This window comes from Eumetopias jubatus, unplaced genomic scaffold, assembly GCF_037043125.1.
Source record: "Eumetopias jubatus isolate StellerSeaLion01/CBP00866 unplaced genomic scaffold, mEumJub1_p1.0 scaffold_13, whole genome shotgun sequence".
NCBI lineage: Eukaryota > Metazoa > Chordata > Mammalia > Carnivora > Otariidae > Eumetopias > Eumetopias jubatus.
Genome location: NW_028274819.1, coordinates 106,727,948 through 106,750,112, shown reverse-complemented (window position 1 = coordinate 106,750,112; position 22,165 = coordinate 106,727,948). Strand labels below are relative to the sequence as shown.

Here is a 22,165-nt window from a genome sequence, read left to right as displayed (position 1 = left end):
CCTTCCGGTAAGTGGTCGCTTTTCTGTTAAGAGAGTTGTTGCTATTTTTCTCTTCGATCTCCTGTTGAGTTGTAGGTGTTCAGAATGGTTTGATACCTATTCACCTGAATTCCTGAGACCAGACGAAATCCAGGTCTCCTGCTCCTCCGCCATCTTGCTCTGCCCCCTATGTCTTTAATCCATTTTGAGATTGTCTTTTTGTGTATAGTGTAAGAAAGTGGTCCAGTATCAATCTTTTGCATGTAGCCAACCAGTTTTCCCAACACCATTTGTTGAAAAGACTATCTTTTTTGTGTTGCAGATTCTTGCCTTCTTTGTCATTTATTAACTGACCAAATAATCATGTGTTCTGGGCTCTCTAGTTTGTTTTTTTGACCTCAGTTTTTATTTTTGTGTCAATTGATACAGCTTTGTAGTATAACTTGAATTCTGGGATTGTGATACCTACAGTTTTGTTATTCTGTTTTAAGATTTCTTTGGCTATTTGGGGTCTTTTTTGGTTCCATACAGATTTTAGGATTATTTGTTCTAGTTCTATGAAAAATGCTGTTGGTATAGGGATTGTACTGAATCTGTAGATTGCTTTGTATAGTATGGCCATTTTAACAATATTTGTTCTCTGAACCCATGAACATAGAATACCTTTCCATTTCTTTGTGTCATGTTAAATTTCTTTCATCAGTGTTTTATAATTTTCAGAATACAGATCTTTCACCCCCTTGTTAAATTTACACATTGGTATTTTATTATTTTTAATGCAATTGTAAATGGGACTGTTTTGTTAATTTCTATTTCTGCTGATTCATTTTTAGTGTATAGAAATGCAACAGATTTCTGTATATTGATTTTGTACCCTGTGAGCTTACTGAATTTATTTATCAGTTCTAGTAGTTTTTTGATGGAGTCTTTAGGGTTTTCTATATTTGCATCATGTCATCTGCAAATAGTGAAAGTTTTACTTCTTCCTTACCAATTCAGATGCCTTCTATTTCTTTTTCCTGTGTGATTTTTGTGGCTAGGACTTCCACTACTAGGTTGAATAAAAGCAGTGTGAGTAGACATCCTTGTCTTGTTCCTGATGTCAGAGGAAAAGCTCTTGGTTTTTCACCGAGTCAATGTTAGCTGTGAGTTTCTTGTATATGGCCTTTATTATGTTGAGGTATATTCCCTCCAAACCTACTTTATTGAGGATTTTTATCAGGAATAGGTGTTATACTTTGTCGAATGCTTGTTCTGCATCTACTGAAATGATTGTATGGTTTTTATCCTTTCTTTTGTTGATGTGATGTATCACATTGATTGATATGTAAATATTGAACCATCCTTGCATTCCTGGAATAAATGCCACTTGATTGTGGTGAATGATTTTTTTTAATATGTTGTGGATTTGGTTTGTTAATGTTTTGTTGAGGATTTTTGCATCTATGTTCATCAGAGATATTGGCCTATAGTTTTCTTGTGTGTGTGTGTGTGTGTGTGTGTGTGTGTGTGTGTGTGTGGTGTCTTTCTCTGGTCTTGATATCAGGGATGCTGGCCTTTTGGATGAATTTGGAAGGTTTCCTTTCTCTTCTATTTTTTGGAACAGTTTGAGAAGAATAGGTATTAATTTTTCTTTAAATGTTTGGTAGAATTCACCTGTGAAGCCGTCTGGTCCTGGACTGTTGTTTTTTGGGAGTTTTTTTTATTACTAATTCAATTTCATTGCTGGTAATTGGTCTGTTCAAATTTTCTATTTCTTCCTGATTCAGTTTTGGAAGTTTATATGTTCCTAGGAATTTATTCCTTTCTTCTAGGTTTTCCAATGTGTTGACATATAATTTTTCATAATATTCTCTTACAATTATTTGTATTTCTTTGGTTCAGTTATTTCTCCTCTTTCATTTCTGATTTTGTTTATTTGAGTCCTCTTTTTTTTTATGAGTCTGGCTAACGAGTTATCAAATTATTGATCTTTTCAAAGAAACAGCTCCCAGTTTCATTGATCTATTCTATTGTTTCTTTTGATTCTATTTCATTTATTCCTGCTCTAATATTTATTACTTCCTTCCTTCTCCTCTTCTCCTAGTTTTGGGTTTTATTTGTTCATCTTTTTCTAGCTTTTTTAAATGTAAGGTTAGATGGTTTACTTGAGTTGGTTCTTTGGGGTTTTTTTTTGTTTTGGGTTGTTATTTTTTTGGTTTTTTGGGTTTTTTTGCTTCTTGAGGTAGGCCTATATTGCTATAAACTTTCTTAGAACAGCTTGTGCCAAATCTCAAAGATTGGGCCATTGTGTTTTTATTTTCATTTGTCTCCATGTATTTTTTTTAATTTCCTTTTTGATTTCTTGGTTGCCCAATTCATTGTTTAAGAAGCATGTTATTTAACCACCATGTACTTGTGTTCTTTTCCACATTTATTTTTGTGTTTGGTTTCTGGTTTCATAGTGTTGTGGTTGGAGAAGATTCATGGTATGACTTCAGTCTTCTTGAATTTGTTGAGATTTGTTTTGTGGCCTAACATGTGACCTATTCTGGAGAATATTCCATATGCACTTGAAATGAATGTGTATTCTGCTATTTTAGAATGGAATGTTCTGAATACATCTGGTCTAAGGTGTCATTCAAAGCCAGTGTTTCCTTGTTGATTTTCTGTTTGGATGATCTATCCATTGGTGTATGTGGGGCATTAAAGTCTCCTACTACTTATTATTATTATCAATTGGTTTCTTCATGTTTGTTATTAACTGCTTTATGTATTTGGGTCTCTTATGTTGGATGCATAAATATTTACAATTATTATATCTTCTTGTTAGATCATTCCCTTTATGACTATGCGGTGTCCTTCTTTGTCTCTGCCAGAGTTTTTGTTTTAAAGTCTACCTTGTATAATATAAATACTGCTACCCTGGCTTCCTTTTCACTTCCATTTGCATGATAAATGTTTTTTCCATCTATTCACTTTTGGTCTGCATGTGTCTTTAAGTCTGAAATGAGTCTTTTTAGGCAGTATATAGATGGGTCTTACTTTTTTATCCATTCTGTCACTCTATGTCTTTTCATTGGACTGTTTAGTCCATTTACATTCAAACTAATTATTGACAGGTGTATACTTATTGCCATTTTGTTATTTGTTTTATGGTTGTTTTTGTAGTTCTTCTGTGTTCCTTTCCTCTCTTGCTCTCTTCTCTGTTAGTTTGATGGCTTTCTTTAGTGAGACACTTGGATTCCTTTCTCCTTATGTTTTGAATATCTATTACTGGTTTTTTTATTTGTGGTCACCATTAGGTTTATATATGACATCTTAGGCATATAGTAGTCTATATTAAGTTGATGTTCACTTAAGTTTGAACACATTATTACTCCTCTCCTCATTTTAGGTACATGGTATCATCCTTTACATCCTTTTATTTTGTGAAACCCTTGACTGATTTTTATAGATATTTTTAACATTATTGCTTTTGTACTTCTATTTTTCTTGCTCTTGCTTATGGTCTTTCCTTTCCACTCATGGTCCCCTTTACTATTTCTTGTAAGGTTGGTTTAGTGGTGTTGAATTTCTTTAATTTGTGTTTGTCTAGGAAACTCTTTATCTCTTCTTCTATTCTGAATAATAGCCTTGCTGGATAGAATACCCTTGGTTGCAGGTTTTTTACTTTCAGCACTTTGAATATACCATACCACTCCCTACTGGCCCACAAAGTTTCTGCTGAAAAAATCAGCTGGTAGCCTTGTGGGGTTTCCCTTGTTTGTAACTGTTTTCTTTTCTCTTTCTGCTTTTAAAGTTCTCTCCTTATCACTACTTTCTGATATTTTGATTACTATGTGTCTTGGTATGGACCACCTTGGGTTGATTTTGCTGGGGGATCTCTGTGCCTCCTGGATCTGAATTCTGTTTCTTCCCCCAGATTAGGGAATTTTTCAGCTATTAATCTTCAAATAAATTTTCTGCCCTGCTTTCTCTCTCTTCCTTCTGGGATCCCTATAATGCAAATGGTGTCCCTGAATTCCCTTAATCTATTTTCATTTTTTATTCTCTTTTCTCTCTCCTGTTCAGCTTGATTGCTTTCCATTACTCTATCCTCCAGGTCACTGATTGAGTTCCTCATCTCTGATTGATTGGGTTTTTTTTTTAAATGTTTTCTGTCTCTTTGTTGAGGGTCTCACTGAGGCCCTCCACTCTTGTCTCAAGTCCATTGAGTATGTTTATGACAATTTTAGTCTAGCTTATTGATTATTTCTTTCATGGATGGTACCTTTCGTGTTGTATCTAAAAAGTTATCACCATATCTAAAGTCACCTAGATTTTCTACCTTGTTATCTTCTAGGAATTTTATAGTTTTGTATCTTACATTAAGGTCTATGTTCCATTTTGAGCTACTTTTTGTGAGGTATGGTATGTGTGTAGATTCTTTTTTTTTTTTTTTACATGGGAATGTCCAGTTTTTCCAGTACCATTTGTTGAAAAGACTACCTTTGCCCCATTGTATTGCCTTTGCTTCTTTGTCAAAGATTAAGTGTCTATATTTATGTGGGTTTCTTTCTGGGCTCCTATTCTGTCATTGATCTGTGTATTCTTTCACCAATACCACACTGTATTGATTACTATAGCTTTATAGTAAATCTTGAAGTTGAGTGGTGTCAGTCTTCCAACTTTGTTCTTCCCATTCAATATTGTGTTGGCCATTCTGGGTCTTTTGACTCTTCTCGAAAACTTTAGAATCAGTTTGTTGATATCTAGAAAATAACTTGCTGAGGGTTTGATTAAGATTGCATTGAGTCTATAGATTAAGTTGGAAGAACTGATATCTTACCAATATTAAGTCTTTCTCTCCATGAACAGGAAATAACTTTCTAGTTATTTACTTCTTTGAGTTCTTTTATCAGAGTTTTGTGGTTTTCTTTATATGGATCTTGTACATATTTTGTTAGGTTTACCACTAAGTGTTTCATTTGTTTGACTCCTAATGGAAATAATACTTTATTATAAATCACTTACTAATTCCAGTAAGTTTTTGTGTTTTTGATTTTTCAGATTTCTACATGGGCAATCATGTCACCTGTGAACAAAGATAGTTTTATTTCTTCCTTCCCAATCAAAATTCTTGTTGTTTGTTTGTTTGTTTATTGTATTAGCTAGGATTTCCAATACAGTGTTGAACAGGAGTGATGAGGGAGGACATTCTTGCTTCAAAAATGGAAATAATACTGTGTTTTAAATTTCAAATTCTACTTGTTGATTGCTAGTATTTAAGACAGTGATTAACTTTTATATATTAATCTTGTATCCTGTAACTTTATTATAAATAGCCTAATTTTTTAATGGGCAAAGAATCTGAATACACATTTTTCTAAAGAGGAGATAGAAATGACCAATAATCACATGAAAAGATACTCAAAACCATTCTCCATTATGGAAATTTAAATCAAAACTGTAATGAGATACTACATTATATGAATTAGAATGGCTATAACCAAAAAGACAAGCCAATGACATATGTTGACAAAAATAGGGCAAAATTGGAACCCTAATATAGTATTGAGAATGTAAAATTGTACAACTTCTTTAGAAAATACTCCGACAGTTCTCAAAATGTTAAACAAAGATGTACTGTGCCCAAGATAAGTGAAAACATACGTCCACATAAAAACGTGTACATGGGCGTTCATAGCAATATTCTTTATAATAGCTGAAAGGTGGAAGCAGCCCAAATGTCACATCACCAGCTGGATAGATAAATCAATGTGGTATATATCCATCAATGGAATATTATTGGCAATAAAAGGAAATGAAATATTGATACATGCTATAACATGAATAAACCTTCAACACATCCTACATTAAAGAAGCCATTCGCAAAAGACCACATACAGATGGTCCCCAACTTATGATGGTTCGACTTAGGATTTTTCAACTTTATGATGATACAGAAGCAATGCACATTCAGTAGAAACTGTACTTTGAATTTTGAATTTTGGTCTCTTCCCAGGCAAGCAATATGTGGTACAGTACACTCCCATGATGCTCACCACAGCCTCAAGCCAGCCATGCCATCATGAGTGTAAACAAAGGATACGACCATTCTGTGCCCATTAGACCATTCTCTTTCTCACTTTCAGTATAGTGTTCCGTAAACTATGTGAGCTATTTAACATTTTATCATAAAACAGGCTTTGTGTCAGATGATTTTGCCCAACCGTAAGCTAATGCAAGTGTTCGGAGCACGTTTAAGCTAGCTGAGTTAAGTTATGATGGTTGGTAGGTTAGGTGGATTAGATGCACTTTTGACTTATTGTATTTTGAACTTACGATGAGTTTATTGTGACCTAACCCCTTCATAGGTCAAAGAAGATCTGTATCGCATGCTCCCATTTATATGAAATGTTCAGAATGGTACGGTGAACGTATGGAGACAGAAAGTAGATCAGTAGTTGCCTGCAACTGGGCAGGGACAAGAATGGGAAGTCACAGCTAATGGTTAAGTGTTGTTTTGAAGGTTATGGAAATGTTCTAAAATTGATTATGGTGATGGTTGTACAACTTGGTAAATATACTAACAGATATTGAATTGTGCACCCTAAATGAGTAAATTGTATAGCACATGGGCAATATCTCTCTAATCTTTTCCTACAACATAGGAAAACATTTTACATCATAACATAGCCCTTCTATTTCTCTCTCTCTATCTCTCTCCATCTATATCTCTCCCTTTCCCTCTGACACACACATACATCATAAAAATTTTTATAAAGCAACACTTGTCCTTTCTATTATTTTCTATTCTATTTTATTCTATCTCATTAAAAAAACTATCTTGACCTGGGTTCTGGTTTACCTTTTGCTAAAAAAACAAAACACACCAACACTTTGGGCTTAAAAACAACATGCTATTATTATTACTTCAAGGGGTTCTGTGGGCTGAGTGGACTCCCCTGGGTGTCTCTCCCTTGCCGTTTTTTATGCAGTGGCAGTCAGATGTAGGCTGGGCCTCCAGACTTCTGACAGCTCAGCTGTGTTGGATATCCAAAGGGACTCGCTCCTATGGCTGGAGGTTGCCACCAGCTGTCAGCTGGAAACTGAGTCCTGGTCGTCAACTAAGCATCTACACTTGGCTTCTCCGTGTGGGCTGTACTCTCACAGCTTGGCATCCAGGTTCCCAGAGAGAGTGTCCTAAGAGTGAGCATTCCAGGAGCCCTGAGTGGAAACTGCAAGGTTGTTTATGACCTAGACTCCGAAGTCCCAGAATGATACTTGTGATGCCTTCTATTGATTAAACACGTTACTAAGATGACCGTGATTCAAAAGGAGGAGACACAGACCCCTTTACTCAAATAATAGCTGGATCAGAGAATTTGTGACCATATTTAATCAATCTCAATTCATTAGACTGATTTTACCACTCCCGAATGGGCCACAACCTGTAGTTTGAAAAATATCACTGTAATAGGATAAGGTAATGTCTCTTCTAGTATTAATATTTCTTGAAGCTGTGAATTAATTAGATCTCATGCCAGGTTATAGAAGCTAATAATTTCTTCCACTTGAAAATAGGAGGAAAAGGAAGACTACAAAGCAAGAAGTGTGGCAGGGTCTGATGTCTATGGTCAGGTTGCTGCCTAGAAGGATATCACACTATTCTCCAGCCTCCCATGGCTCTTATTCAGGTCCAGGTAAGTCTGGGGTAAATCATCTACTATAGGGCCACACACAGTGCATGAAAGTTAGCAGTGACCACCCTTGGCAATGCTGCCTATGTGGTCAAGGGGATTTTACACATCTATCAATGGGGCTAAGAGATCAAAAATTTGTGGAGAGACACCCACGTTCTTTAACGTTGTCCCTGAACTCAGATGGCTGTGGAAATGACATTCTTAGTAAAATGTGTCAACTACAGGCTATTGAAAGAAACGTGTTTTACACTCTCTGTGCTATTATATCAATGTGTATTATATCTTAATTTTCAGAGTAGTCTTTGGCTATTAAAACTCCAAGAGTACTTTCTATGAACAGATGTTTCCCATTCTCTTGGCTTATCAATGCAAGACTAAATCGAAGGCAACAGGGTCACTAAGAACAGACAAATAAAGGGGTGGGCATGAACAGTAAATTTGTGAACCAACTAGAATTTTGCTGAGCCAGATCATCTGGAGGACTGATTTGCAAGCTGAGGTAAGCTGCAATAAGGCGGAGTCATAGTCAGTATGAATTGTACCCATATGATTAACTACAACACAAACATAATCTCTGAAAAAAAGAAAAACACGTTCTTCGTCTGTAATTTTATTTTACTGGGTATTATGAGGTGTTTCTAAAGGACAGTCAGACTTCTAAGTGACCATGTAATTCCCTATCTCCGCATGGCAGGAAGAAGTAAAATATAAATATGCAAAAGCTGGTCTCTTATATGGTTGCATGGATACCAAGCAGATGGGTAGATGAACATAAAACTGTTCTTCATAAACAGAGAGAACCCCTGTCAATTCAAACTGCATCCCTCTGGCTTTGCAGCTACAGCATTGCCTTATCCAAGAGGGACAGAGTGCGAGAGAGAAGGAGAAACAGAGAGAGCGCACTGTTGAGAGAAAGCTGTTTGAGCTTCAGAATCTAATTAATACTAAGATAATAAAGTAGCTCTCAATTACACAAACTTTGGGTCATAAGCTCTTGTGGATGCACCTTGGGGACTAAAGATCTTTGGATAAGATATTTAAATGGCTTGTTTAATAGTCCCAGCTCTACTTACTAGCTAGCTACTTAACCACTCCAAACTTGTTGCACGAAGTCTGACACATCATTCATGTTCAATAATTATAAAAAAATAATATTAGTGACTTTATGATGATTGCTGTCTTCATAACTACCTGCTCTTCCTGGAAAAGAATTTCTATCCCTTCCTCCCCCCTTTCTTCCTCTTCCAGTTTCTTATCAAACAATGTGTGCTCTCATGGCTCTCTGCTTTTCAATCATCAAATACACTTATTTCGAGGCGCCTGGGTGGCTCAGTTGGTTAAGCGTCTGACTCTTGATTTCGGCTCAGGTCACCATCTCAGGGTTGTGGGATCGAGCCCCACATCTGGCCCTGCGCTGAGTGGAGTCTGCGCCTTAAGATTAAGATTCTCTCTCTCCCTCTGCCCCTCCCCCCTGAAAACAAAACAAAAGACCGCACTTTTCTCCCATGCAACCTCGCTGTGGCACGGTGGCCGCGGAGAAAGAAAACTCAGATGGCAGAGGACGTAAGTTAGGGTCGTGTCACCCTTCGCTCCAATCTAGCATGAGTTGCTGTGGCCTCAAGAGTCCTTTGGCCTTGACTTTGTTTCTCAGTAATTTTATTTCAGTTCTTTAAATAATCAGACATGCTCCTATCTAACTGTGGTAATGCATGCTCTCAGAAGGTAAGGTAACTTAGAGCCCCAGCAGCTCATCCCTCCTCCGTCTTCCTCATCCACCTCCTGCCCCCAGTCCCGGCCCCTGGGCTTCCATGTGGAATCCCCTTCCAGAGGGCTTCTGGCACATGGCTGCCCAGCTCTTGTCTGAATGTCTCTCTGAGGATGAGGCAGGCCGTGCCTCTTTATTTAGCTCAAATTATGCCATGCTTCTCTTTGAAGCCGAGCCCAAATCTGACTTCTTCCCAGGGACCCTCTTTCCGATGTCTGAAGTACGAGAGAGCTAATGTAACTGTTCTTTCACATGCTGGCCTTCCATGTTTGAAAACCTTAACCCTGCCTTCTGGTAGTCCACCTCGGGCACGACCACGCTCTGCTCCTTCCTCCTGTGGGCAGGAAATAATCCTCCAGCATTTTCCTGGCCTATCACCCTTCCCCTAAATGCCTTTTTACTTTAGCTACATGGTTTTTAAACGTGACACCTGAGGTGTCAGCTTGTTGAATTATTTTGCTTATGGCTCAACAGGAGAAGAGCACGGGGCGGGGGGCTACAGTTTCCTGAGGAAACACTGTACATCTATTCAGTCAACCTAAGAGGCCTTCAGGAGTCGAGGCATCTACTCAGTTGGCCCATGTCTACTAGCCTACATTAACAAGCTGCTGAGGTCCTAAAGTGAACTACCTCGGGTCAGGTGAGCCTTACTTACCCTGCAGTCGTACAGCTGATTTTAAGCAGGGCTGCCTGAAGAGATGTCCCTCTAGGATTTCACAGAATAACAATTTTTACCCAACTAAGTCTTCATCATTTCTTGCTCAAACGGAGGCTTACAGCAGCATCCTGATGATTTTCTCTTCTTCCATTTTAATCCTCTCCTAAACTTGTGCCCCATGCTATCGTCAGTTATTCCTTCTTATTCTCATTAGGTCATTTTCTCAGTGAAATTCCCCTTTCTGAGCCCATGACCGATCTGTAGATGGGCTCCAGGGGAGGGTCTGTGGACACCCTGAAGATACATGCACAGAATGTTGTGTGGGAAGAAACTCCCGTAGCTTTCAACAGGCTAAGACCTAATGACTGATAAAATTTCAAGGGGCGCCTGGGTGACTCAGTTGCTTAAGTATCTGACTCTTGATTTTGGCTCAGGTTATAGTGACCTCAGATCTCAGGGTTGTGGGATTGAGCCCCGCATGGGTCTCTGGGCTCAGTGCAGAGTCTGCTCCAGATTCTCTCTCCCCTCCTCTCCCATCCCCTCCTCAAATAAATAAATAAATAAATAAACAAACAAATAAATAAATAAATAAAATCTTTAAAAATAAATTTTCAAACAGTTTATGGCCAAGACAACTAAGAGGGAGTTGAGATCTTGGTTGGGGGGGGGGGCGGATCAGGGGAAGGGAGTCCCAGGAGAGGCATCGATTAAAAATCTTTACAAGGGATTCTTTCTGAAATAAAACCCAGTTGGGCCCTAAATCTGCTAAGCCCCGTCATTTGTACCAGCTTCTCCTCTTTTCATGGTTTGGACCCTCACTACCTTGCCCAGCTCATCTCCTCCTGTTTACGGTGAACACTCGTTCCAGCCACAAAATGATCCTGAAAACTCTTCTTTCCGGATTTTGCCAGCTTCCCCCTCCTCTGTGAGTCAGAGTATGGTTTGTAGTTAGTTAACAGTACATGAGTTTGGGGGCCAGACTTTAGTTCCTTGCCTTACCATTCCTAGCTTAAGAGACTTGGACACATTTTTTTGGACCTCTTAAATCTTTAGTGTTCGTCATCTTTAAAAAATGGAGAAAATACAGCACCTCCTAGGGCTGTCGTAAGGATTCAGTGATCTAGCATCGGTGTGGTAGATAATGATCTGGTTTTCCGGTTGTCCAGCATATTTTGAGCACCCATGCTACGTATGAGGTGCCAGTCTTATGAGTCCTGTCTACTTGAGGCAAACCCCAGAACTCTGCACCCCCCTTACAGCGAGGGCTCTGGCCTGTGATCTGGGCTCCCCCAAACATTTACTCATCCACCCGGAAGGCAGTTCGGAAGGAACCTTGAAGAAGGAGGCCTTGCGTGGCCATCATTTTCTTGATGACGCTGGTTGCAGAGACGAGGAGTTGCAAGGGCTGAGTGGTGGCAAGGAATCTGGATGGAATCTTGATGCGGCAGGGTTGGCCATGGTGATAACTCCCCCTCTCACTGGACCCGGCTCCACAGCAGGGTTTTAGATATTCTTGCTAGAAACTCACTCTGGAGTCTGGTTCCCCAGGCTGAACAGCCTTATGTTAATCTTTTTAAATAAAATTCCTTTTCTGCATAATAGCCTCTGTGGCTTGCAATCTTGACTCCTGACTGTACAACGAAGTAAAGCCCTTTGAATGGTGGTCCCCATTAAAAACGGGGACCTAAAATACCCTGTTCTGTGATGTCACCCCAAGGACAGCCACTCCTTGGTGTCCCTGGCATGCCTGCAGTGGAATCATGATGATTTGTACTCATGCATGTTCTTTCCCGAGCTGTCTCTGAGAGTGGGAACCCCTTCTTATTGGCTTTACATCCCTAGGGCCCAGCAGCGGCTGGGGGAGTCATGAGTCCTCATGCCTGTAAGGATGTTCATAACTGAGTGAACCGCTCAACCAGTGGCGACTCCACCGAACCATACCTCACACAACCAGTGTTTTTACAGTGTTTTTCATGATAAAATATGAGAAATTTTGTCAGCCACTGAGCTGAAATAAGATAGGACAACAGAATTTCCACCAACCCCGCAACATATGAAAAAAGCAAAACGGGGTCTGTTTGGCAAGACAAATTTGAAACACACACACACATACACACACACATTTTTCTCATCGTGAAATGGTACACCCTTCTTAAAAGCTTGGGAAATGCAAAAAGTTTGAGGTGACATTAAAATGAGTCATAATCTCACTACCCAGATATCATAGTCAGTTTTATTTTATATGAAAACATTCCTATTCTTATCGATTTATTTATTAGTGATTGCTTCTCCATCTTCTTTCCAGGTATATTTCACACAGCTGAGATCATAAAATTATATCTACAACTTTGTATTCTATCTTTTGTTTACATTTTTATCACAAAGATTTTTCTCATACCTCCAATATTCTTTGCACATATGATGATAGGCCATTGTATAAATTATAGTAGCTTGTTTAATGGAATGGTTTTCAAACTGTGCTCGCCAAGTCCTTTGTTTCTCCCAGATCGCCCCTCCAACAACATCCACTGCAGAACCAGAAAGAGGCAGGTCTTGCGATGCCCAGAACAGATCTGCTCTTACGGGTCTTACTCACTGAAGTTCTGAGTAAGATTTTGTTTGATTAAAAAGACTTCCATTAGATTTTCTCAAAAGTTGAAAATCACTAATTCAACATTCCTGTGTTACTCAACATTTAGGCTACTTTTTAGGTTTTTGATAATACAAATAAGGCTGAAGTCAACTTATTTTTATTTATTTATTTTTAATTTAAATTCAATTAACAAATAGTGTATTATTAGTTTCAGAGGTAGAGTTCAGTGATTCATCAGTTGCATATGACACCCAGTGCTCATCACATCACGTGCCCTGCTTCATGCCCATCCCCCAGTTACCCCATCCCCCCACCCACCTCCCCTCCAGCAACCCTGTTTGTTTCCTATAGTTAAGAGTCTCTTATGGTTTGTCTCCCTCTCTGATTTCGTCTTACTTTATTTTTCCCTCCCTTACCCTATGATCCTCTGTTTTGTTTCTTAAATTCCACATATGAGTGAAATCATGTAATAATTGTCTTTCTTTGACTTATTTCACTTAGCATAATACCGTCTAGTTCCATCCATGTTGTTGCAAATTGTGAGATTTCAATTTTTGATGGCTACATAATATTCCATTATATATATATATATATATATATATATATATATATATACACATACATACATACATACATACCCACACATACCACATCTTCTTTATCCATTCATTTGTCAATGGACAGCTGGGCTCTTTCCACAGTTTGGCTATTGTGGACATTACTACTGTAAACACTGGGGTGTATGTGCCCCTTTGGATCACTATGTTTGTATCCTTTGGGTAAATACCTAGTAGTACAATTACTGGGTCATAGGGTAGCTCTATTTTTAACTCTTTGAGGAACCTCCATACTGTTTTCCAGGGTGGCTGCACCAGCTTGCATTCCCACCAGCAGTGTAGGAGGGTTTACCTTCCTTTGCATCCTTGCCAATGTCTGTCATTTCCTGACTTGTTAATTTTAGCCATTCTGACTGGTGTGAGGTGGTATCTCATTGTGGTTTTGATTTATATTTCCCTGATTGAGCGATATTGAGCATTTTTTCATGTGTCTGTTGGCCATTTGTATGTCTGAAGTCAACTTATTTTACTTAAAGCTTTATCTATAGTATTTTTGAGTTTCCTTTGCATAGAGTCCTAAAATTTGAATTAATGGAGCAAAATATGGAAATCCTAAGGTTCATAGTATATATTTACAGTTTCCTTTAACACAGTTTTACTGATTCACACTCCTGCCAACAGTGAACCAACACCAAACTCTTTCCATCACCATTATAATATTTTTCAATTTTTTGCTATTTAAAAAGCAAAACTATTTTTAATCATTTAATTTGTACTTACTTGATTATTAAACAACTTAAACATTTTATAACCTTATTACTCATTTGTGTTCCATCCTCTGTGAATTCCTTTCTTCTACATGACCTTTTACCATTTATCTCTTGAGTCTTAACATTTTTCTTATTTATTTATGTGGTTTTATATATGAAGTCAGAATGACCCTTTGTCTCTCAAAGTTGTGCCAAAGATGTTCGCCATTTGTATAGGTGCATTTACCTAAATAAGCTTTATCAAGATAACAGTTTTCGTGCAATAAAATGCCCCAAATTGGAGGACATAATTTTATGCGTTTTGAAAAACACATACGTCAGTGTACCCAATGAAGATCAAATATTTGCATTGCCCAAACACTTCTCTCACATCTCTTTGCTACAAAATCTCCTTTCATCCCCATCCCCAGGGAAAACTTTTATCTGCTTTCTGTTGTTATTGATTATATGGAATTATACACTGTGCACTATTTTGTGTCTGGCTTCTTGTACTCAGCATAATATTTTTGAGATTCATCCATGTTGGTGCTGAGCAGTATCACATTGTGCAAATATGTCAAAATGTATCCACTTGACCACAACTGGGGTTGTTTTAGTTTGGGGTTATTATGAAAGGAGCTGTAGAGAAAGTGTGTATATGAGTCTTTCTGTTAGCATCTGTTTTTATTTTTATCGGATAGATACCTGAAATGGAAATGATGAGTCATATGATAAGCATACATTTAACTTTGTAAGAAACTGCCAAACTGTTTTCCAAACTGGTTGTTACCTTTTGACCTTCCCACCAGCAAAGTATGAACGTTCCAGTGATCCCTCATGTGCACTCACATTTGCTATGGTTAGTCTTCTCAGTCTTAGTATTCTAGCATGTATGGTGATATCAGATTGGGTGTTTAATTCCCGTCTCTCTGATGATGAACAATGCTGACTCCCTCTTCATGAGCCTAGAGACCATTTATATACATTATTTTATGAAGCCTCTGTTCAAACTTTTTGCCTGTTTTTGCCGATTTTACTGATTTTTCCTTATTCTTATTAAGATATAAGACTTCTTTACACATTCTGCGTAGATGTCCTTTATCAGATATATTGCCAATATTTTCTCCTAGTCTGTGACTTACTTGTTCATTTTCTTAACGATGTCTTTCCAATAACAGAAGTTTTTCATTGTTATAAAGGCCAGTTTCCCATTGTTCCCTTTGATGGTTTATTTGGATTGTGTCCTTTCTAAGAAATCTGTCTACCCCAACATTGTGAATGCCTGCTCACTCGAAGCTCTATAGTTTTAGTTTTTATAGTTACCTCTGTGATTCATTTTGAGTTAACTTATGTGAATAAAATGAGATGAGTCAAGGTTCATTTTTTTAATGAAGATAAACAGCTGTTCCAGCAATATGGCTATGCTTTCCCCCATGGAATTACTATGGCACTTTTATAGAAAATCAACTGACCATATGTGTGAGTGTATTTCTTAACTCACTATTCTATTCCATTGACCTATATATCTCTCCTTAGACAAATCCACACTATCTTGATTACTATAGCTTCAGTAAGTTGGAAGCTCTCCAACTTTGCTCCCTTTGTTAAAATTGTTTTAAACATTGTAGGTCCTTGTGGTGCCTGGGTGGCTCAGATGGTTGAGCGCCTGAATCTTATTTTGGGCTCAGGTCGTGATCTCAGGGCTGTGAGATTGAGCCCTACATCAGGCTCTGTGCTGGGCATGGAGCCTGCTTGAGATTCTCTCCCTCTCTCGCTCTGTCCTACTCACCCACGTGATCTCTGTCTCAAATAAATAAATAAATAAATAAATAAATAAATAAATAAATAATACTCTGGGTCCTCTGCATTTCCATATCATTCTTGGTATGAATTTGTCAGTTTCTACCCAAAAAAAGCAACTGGTGATAATTTTTATTGGGATTAAATTATATCTATAGGTTAATTTGGGAAGAATTCATATTTTCACAATGTTGAGGCTTCCAGTCCCTAAACATGGTATCCCTCTATCCTGGCCTCATAAAAATAAGATATGAACTATTTCTATCTATTTTTCATCTGAAAGAATTCACATTGCATTGGTACTTTTCATTCCTTAAATATGTGGCAAAATTGACCAGTGAAGCTATATTGGCTGGATATTTGTTTGTGGGGGAGATTTTTAAGTATAAATACAATTTTTAAAATAGATATAAAAGCTGCTAAGGTTTTTAACTTCTTCTTGAGTCTATTTTGATAATTTATGTCTTTCAAGGAATTGTCCACTTTACCTACATTGTCAAATTTATTGTCAAAACTTCACTTAAATTATTTTCTTCTTCTTATGTTAATGTCTATAGGACCTATACTGATAGCTCCTCCTTTATTTCTTACATTGATAATTTGTGACTTTCATCTATTATTCTTGGCCAGACTAGCCACAGGTGTATCCACTTTATTGATTTTCTCGATTGTCTTTATTATCTCTGGTTATATTCCTTTTTCTGAAGTCTATTTTGTATGATGTTAATATAGCCACTCCAGTTTCTTTATATTAGTATTGTCATCATATATCTTTTTCAATCCTTTTACTTTTATATTATCCTTATCTTTACATTTAAAATATGCTTCCCTGTAGACAGCATAAAGTTGGATATTCCTTTTTATACAATCTGACGTTCTCTTCCCTTTTACTGCAATATCTTCATGAAGTCCAGTGTGGATCTCATCTGTTCCAAATAGAGCAGAACAAGGTATATGCATGAAGTCAAGAATCCGGCTTGTTATGAATTAATAATATTTACCCAAAAGGATGCGTACTTTTAAAATTGGCACATTGCATATAAGTATTTACATTAATTGAATTTCAATAAATTAAGATAGTGCTTGCTAAAACCGGTAGCTACCGAGAACCATCACAAATTGTACGTTCTGTAAAATCAACAACCAGTTTTTCTCAGCTGCATAATTCTTAACTCAAATCTTTCGTCAGTAATAGCAATGGAATTATTTTAAAACCAATAATCACATTTAAGATGTCTATTTTATGAATTTTTCTGTTGTTTAGATGCTTGGGTAAATAATTCTTATTCCTTTCTCTTTTTTTTAAGATTTTATTTATTTATTTGACAGAGAGAGACACAGCGAGAGAGGGAACACAAGCAGGGGGAGTGGGAGAGGGAGAGGCAGGCTTCCCGCAGAGCAGGGAGCCCGACGCGGGGCTCGATCCCAGGACCCTGGGACCATGACCTGAGCCGAAGGCAGATGCTTAATGACTGAGCCACCCAGGCGCCCCTCTTATTCCTTTCTTATAAGCTTATGTTTTGTTGCTATTGTGAAGGACATCATTTCCATTAGAGTTTCCAGTTGTTCACTTCTGGTATAAAGAAAAACTATTTTTTATATATTTTATATCATCAATATTATAAATCTTATTATTGAAAAACTTCTTTATGAACCTCCATTTATTCATTCAGTATTTATTGAGCATCCCTCTGGGCCACACACTATGGGTTCTCACCCACATCACTATATTCTTACTCATCACTGCATTTTTTTTTTCCCTGTACATTTGTAAACCATGTGTTTTTTAAATGAGCTCTGAAATTTTCTACACGATCAAGCTGCAATCTCTTACCGTGGCTCCGAGACCAGGCCCTCTCTATCTCAGTTCTAATCCCCCTTTCTGGGTTTACCCCATGTCATTTTCTCCCACACATGCTCTGTTCCACCTACTCAGACAGGCACTGCAATTCTCTCATAATTTGATTATGCATTTCTGCATACCTATGATGCTCCTTATTTGACTACGGGGGAATTCCTATTCACTATTTGAAGAGCAACTCAAATGTCACTTCCTGTCTACGACTATCCCTGACCACATGCTCAGACAGAATTACTTTCTCTCTCATTTGTTTTCTATAGCAGGGTGTGCATACCTCTATTAGAACACAGGTCACATTGTATTACATTTATTTTTTCAAGCCTCTGGTTCTCCTCTGAAGATTGTGTCTTCCTTCTTTTTCATCTTTATATCCTCAGTAGTCAATAGATTTTTATAGTATAAATAAATGGGATAATCAATTAATTTATTGTTTCTGTGACTTAAATAAAAATTAGTGACTTCTTGTTTCTGGAGCCTAACATTCTTTCCTCATTAAAATTGCAGTCTTCTCCCATTTACATTCATCTGGGAGACTGGCATGCTCTCTGATTTCTGAAAGATTGTCTATCATAGTTCTGAGATCACATGTAAAGTCTTTTCACTGGTCCATAAAGTGGCTAGAACTTAAATTCTTTTAGATTAGAGCTCCAAGTGTCTCCTAATCCCCCCCTTCCCCATTTTGACTTAAGTTTCTTGTTTATAATGTTGAATTTCCCCTCTCTAAGTCAGCAGACCATCTTACTTGCTGTAAAATGGAAGGAAAGTGGCACTTTAAATCTATTAATTCAAGTATTTATTCAGTCTATATTTATTCCAACGTCATGCAAGAGAACTATAGTCTGGTTCAGGCAGTAGACATAAACACCAAAGTAAAGGCAAAGTGTGACAGTATCTAAGCCCGAGGTATAGACGTGATGCCATGGGATGACAAAGGACAGATTTCCAGCTGGGAAGACGGAACAGGATTTCTTGGAGGAGACATATTGGGGTTGGTTTGTAGAATGGGGATTGACAAGAGGAAGAATATTTCAGGCAAAAAAAGTACAAGCCTTTCTGATCTGCAATTTAAAACTATAATAGAAATTCCCTTAACAGGAATTTTTATTGATTTATTAGATGGTAGTCAAATAACATTTCAGGGAAAATTCAGACATTCCTCCAATATTTTCTGTCTCAGTAAATAGCACCTCTAACCACCCAGGTGCTTATCCTGACATTTATCCATGACACTCTCCTTTCCTTTATCCCCAGTCTATAGTCAATCATCAAGGCCATTCTTTATAACTTCTGAATGTCTCTCAAATCTGCCCATTTTTCATGATGCCCGTGGCCACCATCCCAAACCACCTCTTTCTCAGAAACTACTCGAATAGCTGCCTCAGCAAGCTCCCTGAGGCCACTCTTGTGCCTCCAGACCTCTTCTCTCAAGGTAACCAGAGTTGTTTTTTATAAAATGCAAATCATGTCAGCCTCGTCTTAAAATCCTGCAGTGACTTTCCATTGCCTTTAAGATAAAATTCCCCTTCCTTGCTTTACAAAGCCCTCCACAATTTGTCCCCATCTGTCTTCAGTGGGCCCCCTACAGTGGGCCATTGAGGTTTTTGTCTCTGTGCCTCTGTTTTGTTTTTGTTTGGTTTGGTTTGGTTTGGTAAATGAACATAATTTTTTGAATATGCTAATCATTTGAGATTCAGTAATAGTGGAAAGATCCTATTATTTTGAATCAAAAAACCTAGGTTCATGTAGAAGTTCTGTGACCTTGAACAAGTTACTTAGCCTCTATGACGTCCTTTGTTCTCTTCTGTAAATTGGGGATATTAATAATCCCTACAAAACATAGTGTTGGGGTACCTGGGTGGCTCAGTCATTAGGCGTCTACCTTCTGCTCCGGTCATGATCCCAGGGTTCCTGCTCGGCGGGAAGCTTGCTTCTCCCTCTCCCACTCCCCCTGCTTGTGTTCCCTCTCTCACTGTGTCTCTGTCAAAGAAATAAATAAAAATCTTTAAAAAAAAAAACAACACATGTTGTTGTAAAGATTAAACGTGATAATGTATGTGAAAAAAAGCCTTCTGTGTACTGCACCACATTATGCAAATGTTAGCAAAAATGTCATCACCCAGTAAGAAACATGTATGACTGGGTAAATAAATACAACACTGCTTTGGACATTGAAGAGCCAGCATGAGCTAATAGCTGGAAAGAGCCCAAGTTCATACACTGAAAAAAAAAATTTTTTTAAGGAATTACATTTAATATGCAGTTTAAAAGGGGATAAGGCAGGTCAAAGCCGTGGAAAAATTGAACCAAACTACTAAAAATTTAAGGAGTGAATAGCCATGTAAGTTTGATCATTTACCTCTAAAGAACCTGGCATTGTACCATATTTTCTTTCTTAATGTTTTTTTTGACCTATTTGTAATATAGCACAATGTTACTGATATTTTGGAAATATTTGTAAGTATTTTTATACTATTGTCCATGTTTTTTGGCAGATTATTACTATTTTCCTTTAAATGAGCTATTTCAAAATATTTGCTGCATTCCCATGATTTAAGAATATTCATGAACAGTTTTTTTTTTCTAAAGGACTATATCCCCAATGTAATAATGAAATTCAGTAAGGAAAGAAGAGGGTTTATTTAATGGAAATTAATTTTATGGCTTAAAAAGAAAATAGAAATGCATTTACTTCATTAAACAAGAGACAAGTGAACTTGGAAAACCTTTTCCCCGTGTGATATGAATACCAAGCAGACTGAAATGATGAAGCAGCATTTAGCTAACTGTGCTACTTTTTCTCTTTTATATTCTCTCTGCCTTTAATTCAGGTAACAGTAGGGAGCTGCAAGTTGACCATTTTCATACGCATTCCCCTTGCACAGCTCTTCCAACTGCCCTCAAGGAGTTCTACTGCCATCTTGTGCATTTTATAAAGGGATTCACCAGTTTTGGTCCGAGGAGCTGGTGTATATTTAGTTCAACGTGTAGGATGGAGGGAAATGGAGGGCGGGCGTGGCAGAAAGCTAAAACTTTCTGAAACAGTTTTTTAAGCGTATTACGTTAATTAGTGAGAGGGGCTGAGTCACAGACAATATATTATGGGCATAGGAGCTAGATATTGCAGGGGAAGTTGCTGGAAATCAGGTAACAGGGACAGTGAAGCTCAAAGACATTATTTTTGGTAAGATTGTCATTATGATGGTAAAGAGCTCAGCTGAGAGCAAAGGAGAATAGATTTGAATTGCAATTACACACTGGCTGAGTCCATTTCTCTGGAGACAGTATGATACGTCCTTTTTAGGGCCACCCCACTCTTTAGCAAAGTTACTACATTTGTCAGCCAGAAAGGCCCACCCCTCAGGCCTTCTTTCTTTCCCCAGGCCTCCATGCCCCATCTCAACACCTGTTCCAACAGCCCTTCCCTGCAAGTCCCATGCACTCAAGGCTCATTCCTTGAGAGAGGTTGGTGTCCCAATAAGTCCCTACTGAACATGTTTTAAAAAAGTTAGCTATCACCACCATCACCAGGGTCTTTCGCCTTTTTATAGGAGGCACCTGAATACTCTATAAAGACTCAGTAGAATTTCAGATTGAAAGATTGATGGGGGAGGTTGGGGCAGGCAGCCCTCCATTTCTTAAATTTTTCCACGTAGGCATTTAAAAATATGCTGTCATTCACAGAGCTGCTCAGTTAAGAAGCCTGGGAGTCATCTTTGACATTTTCTTCTTCCTCATGCTTCCACAACTTAGCCAACACGATATACCCACCCCCACAACGCACACACACAACTGCATACATGTAGACCCAGTTGATCTCTCAGTATTGGGGAAATCTTGCTCCTGAACGTCCATCAGAGTCATCCACTTGTCTCCATTACCACTGACATCACACCAGCATAAATTACCATCACCGTTTACCCAGATAACTTCTCTCTCCACATGCAATATTCATCTTGCAGCTGGAATAATCTTTTCTTAAAAAAATTTTTTTTATCATGTTGCATGTGATCATGATGCACATGACACTCTTGAGTAATTTTCTGTTGATTTTAAAATAAATTCCAGACATTTTTGAATGACTGAAAGGCCCCCACATGATCCAGCCACTGCCCAGCTGCACAAACTGATCTCTTGCCAATCTCTTCCTTCCATTCCTACATCAAGGACATCAGTCTCCTGTGAGTTTCTCCAAAGCACCAAGCTTGTATCACCTCAGGGCCTTTGAAAGTGGTGTTCCCTATGCCCATTCTTCAGTCTCCTGGCACCTTGCACTTCTTTACTGTTGCACTACTCACAAATCATTTGTACAATTTATTACTTAATAGCTATCTCTGAGCCCAAATTTTAAATTCTATGAAGGCAGGTACCAGGTCTGTTTCATTCACTTCTATCCCAGGCCAAAAGAGGCAGTTAATAAAAAATGCGTTGAGTGAATTAACATATTAATTATTACCTCCTTTGATTTTTGGTTGTCTTAAATATGTTCCCTTCTTGGCAGTAAGCTCCTCAAAGACAAACAGTCATCAAATTTTTCAT

At 37.9% G+C, this 22,165-nt stretch overlaps 1 long non-coding RNA gene across 1 annotated transcript in view; it reads left to right on the top strand.

The window, feature by feature from the left end:
• LOC148162698 (uncharacterized) overlaps positions 1-22,165 on the top strand; it is a 56,863-nt gene that overhangs the window by 25,352 nt on the left and 9,346 nt on the right. The window contains exon 2 of the long non-coding RNA XR_015766618.1: positions 7,528-7,646. This is a non-coding gene — a long non-coding RNA (uncharacterized LOC148162698). The remainder of the gene's footprint in view (positions 1-7,527; positions 7,647-22,165) is intronic.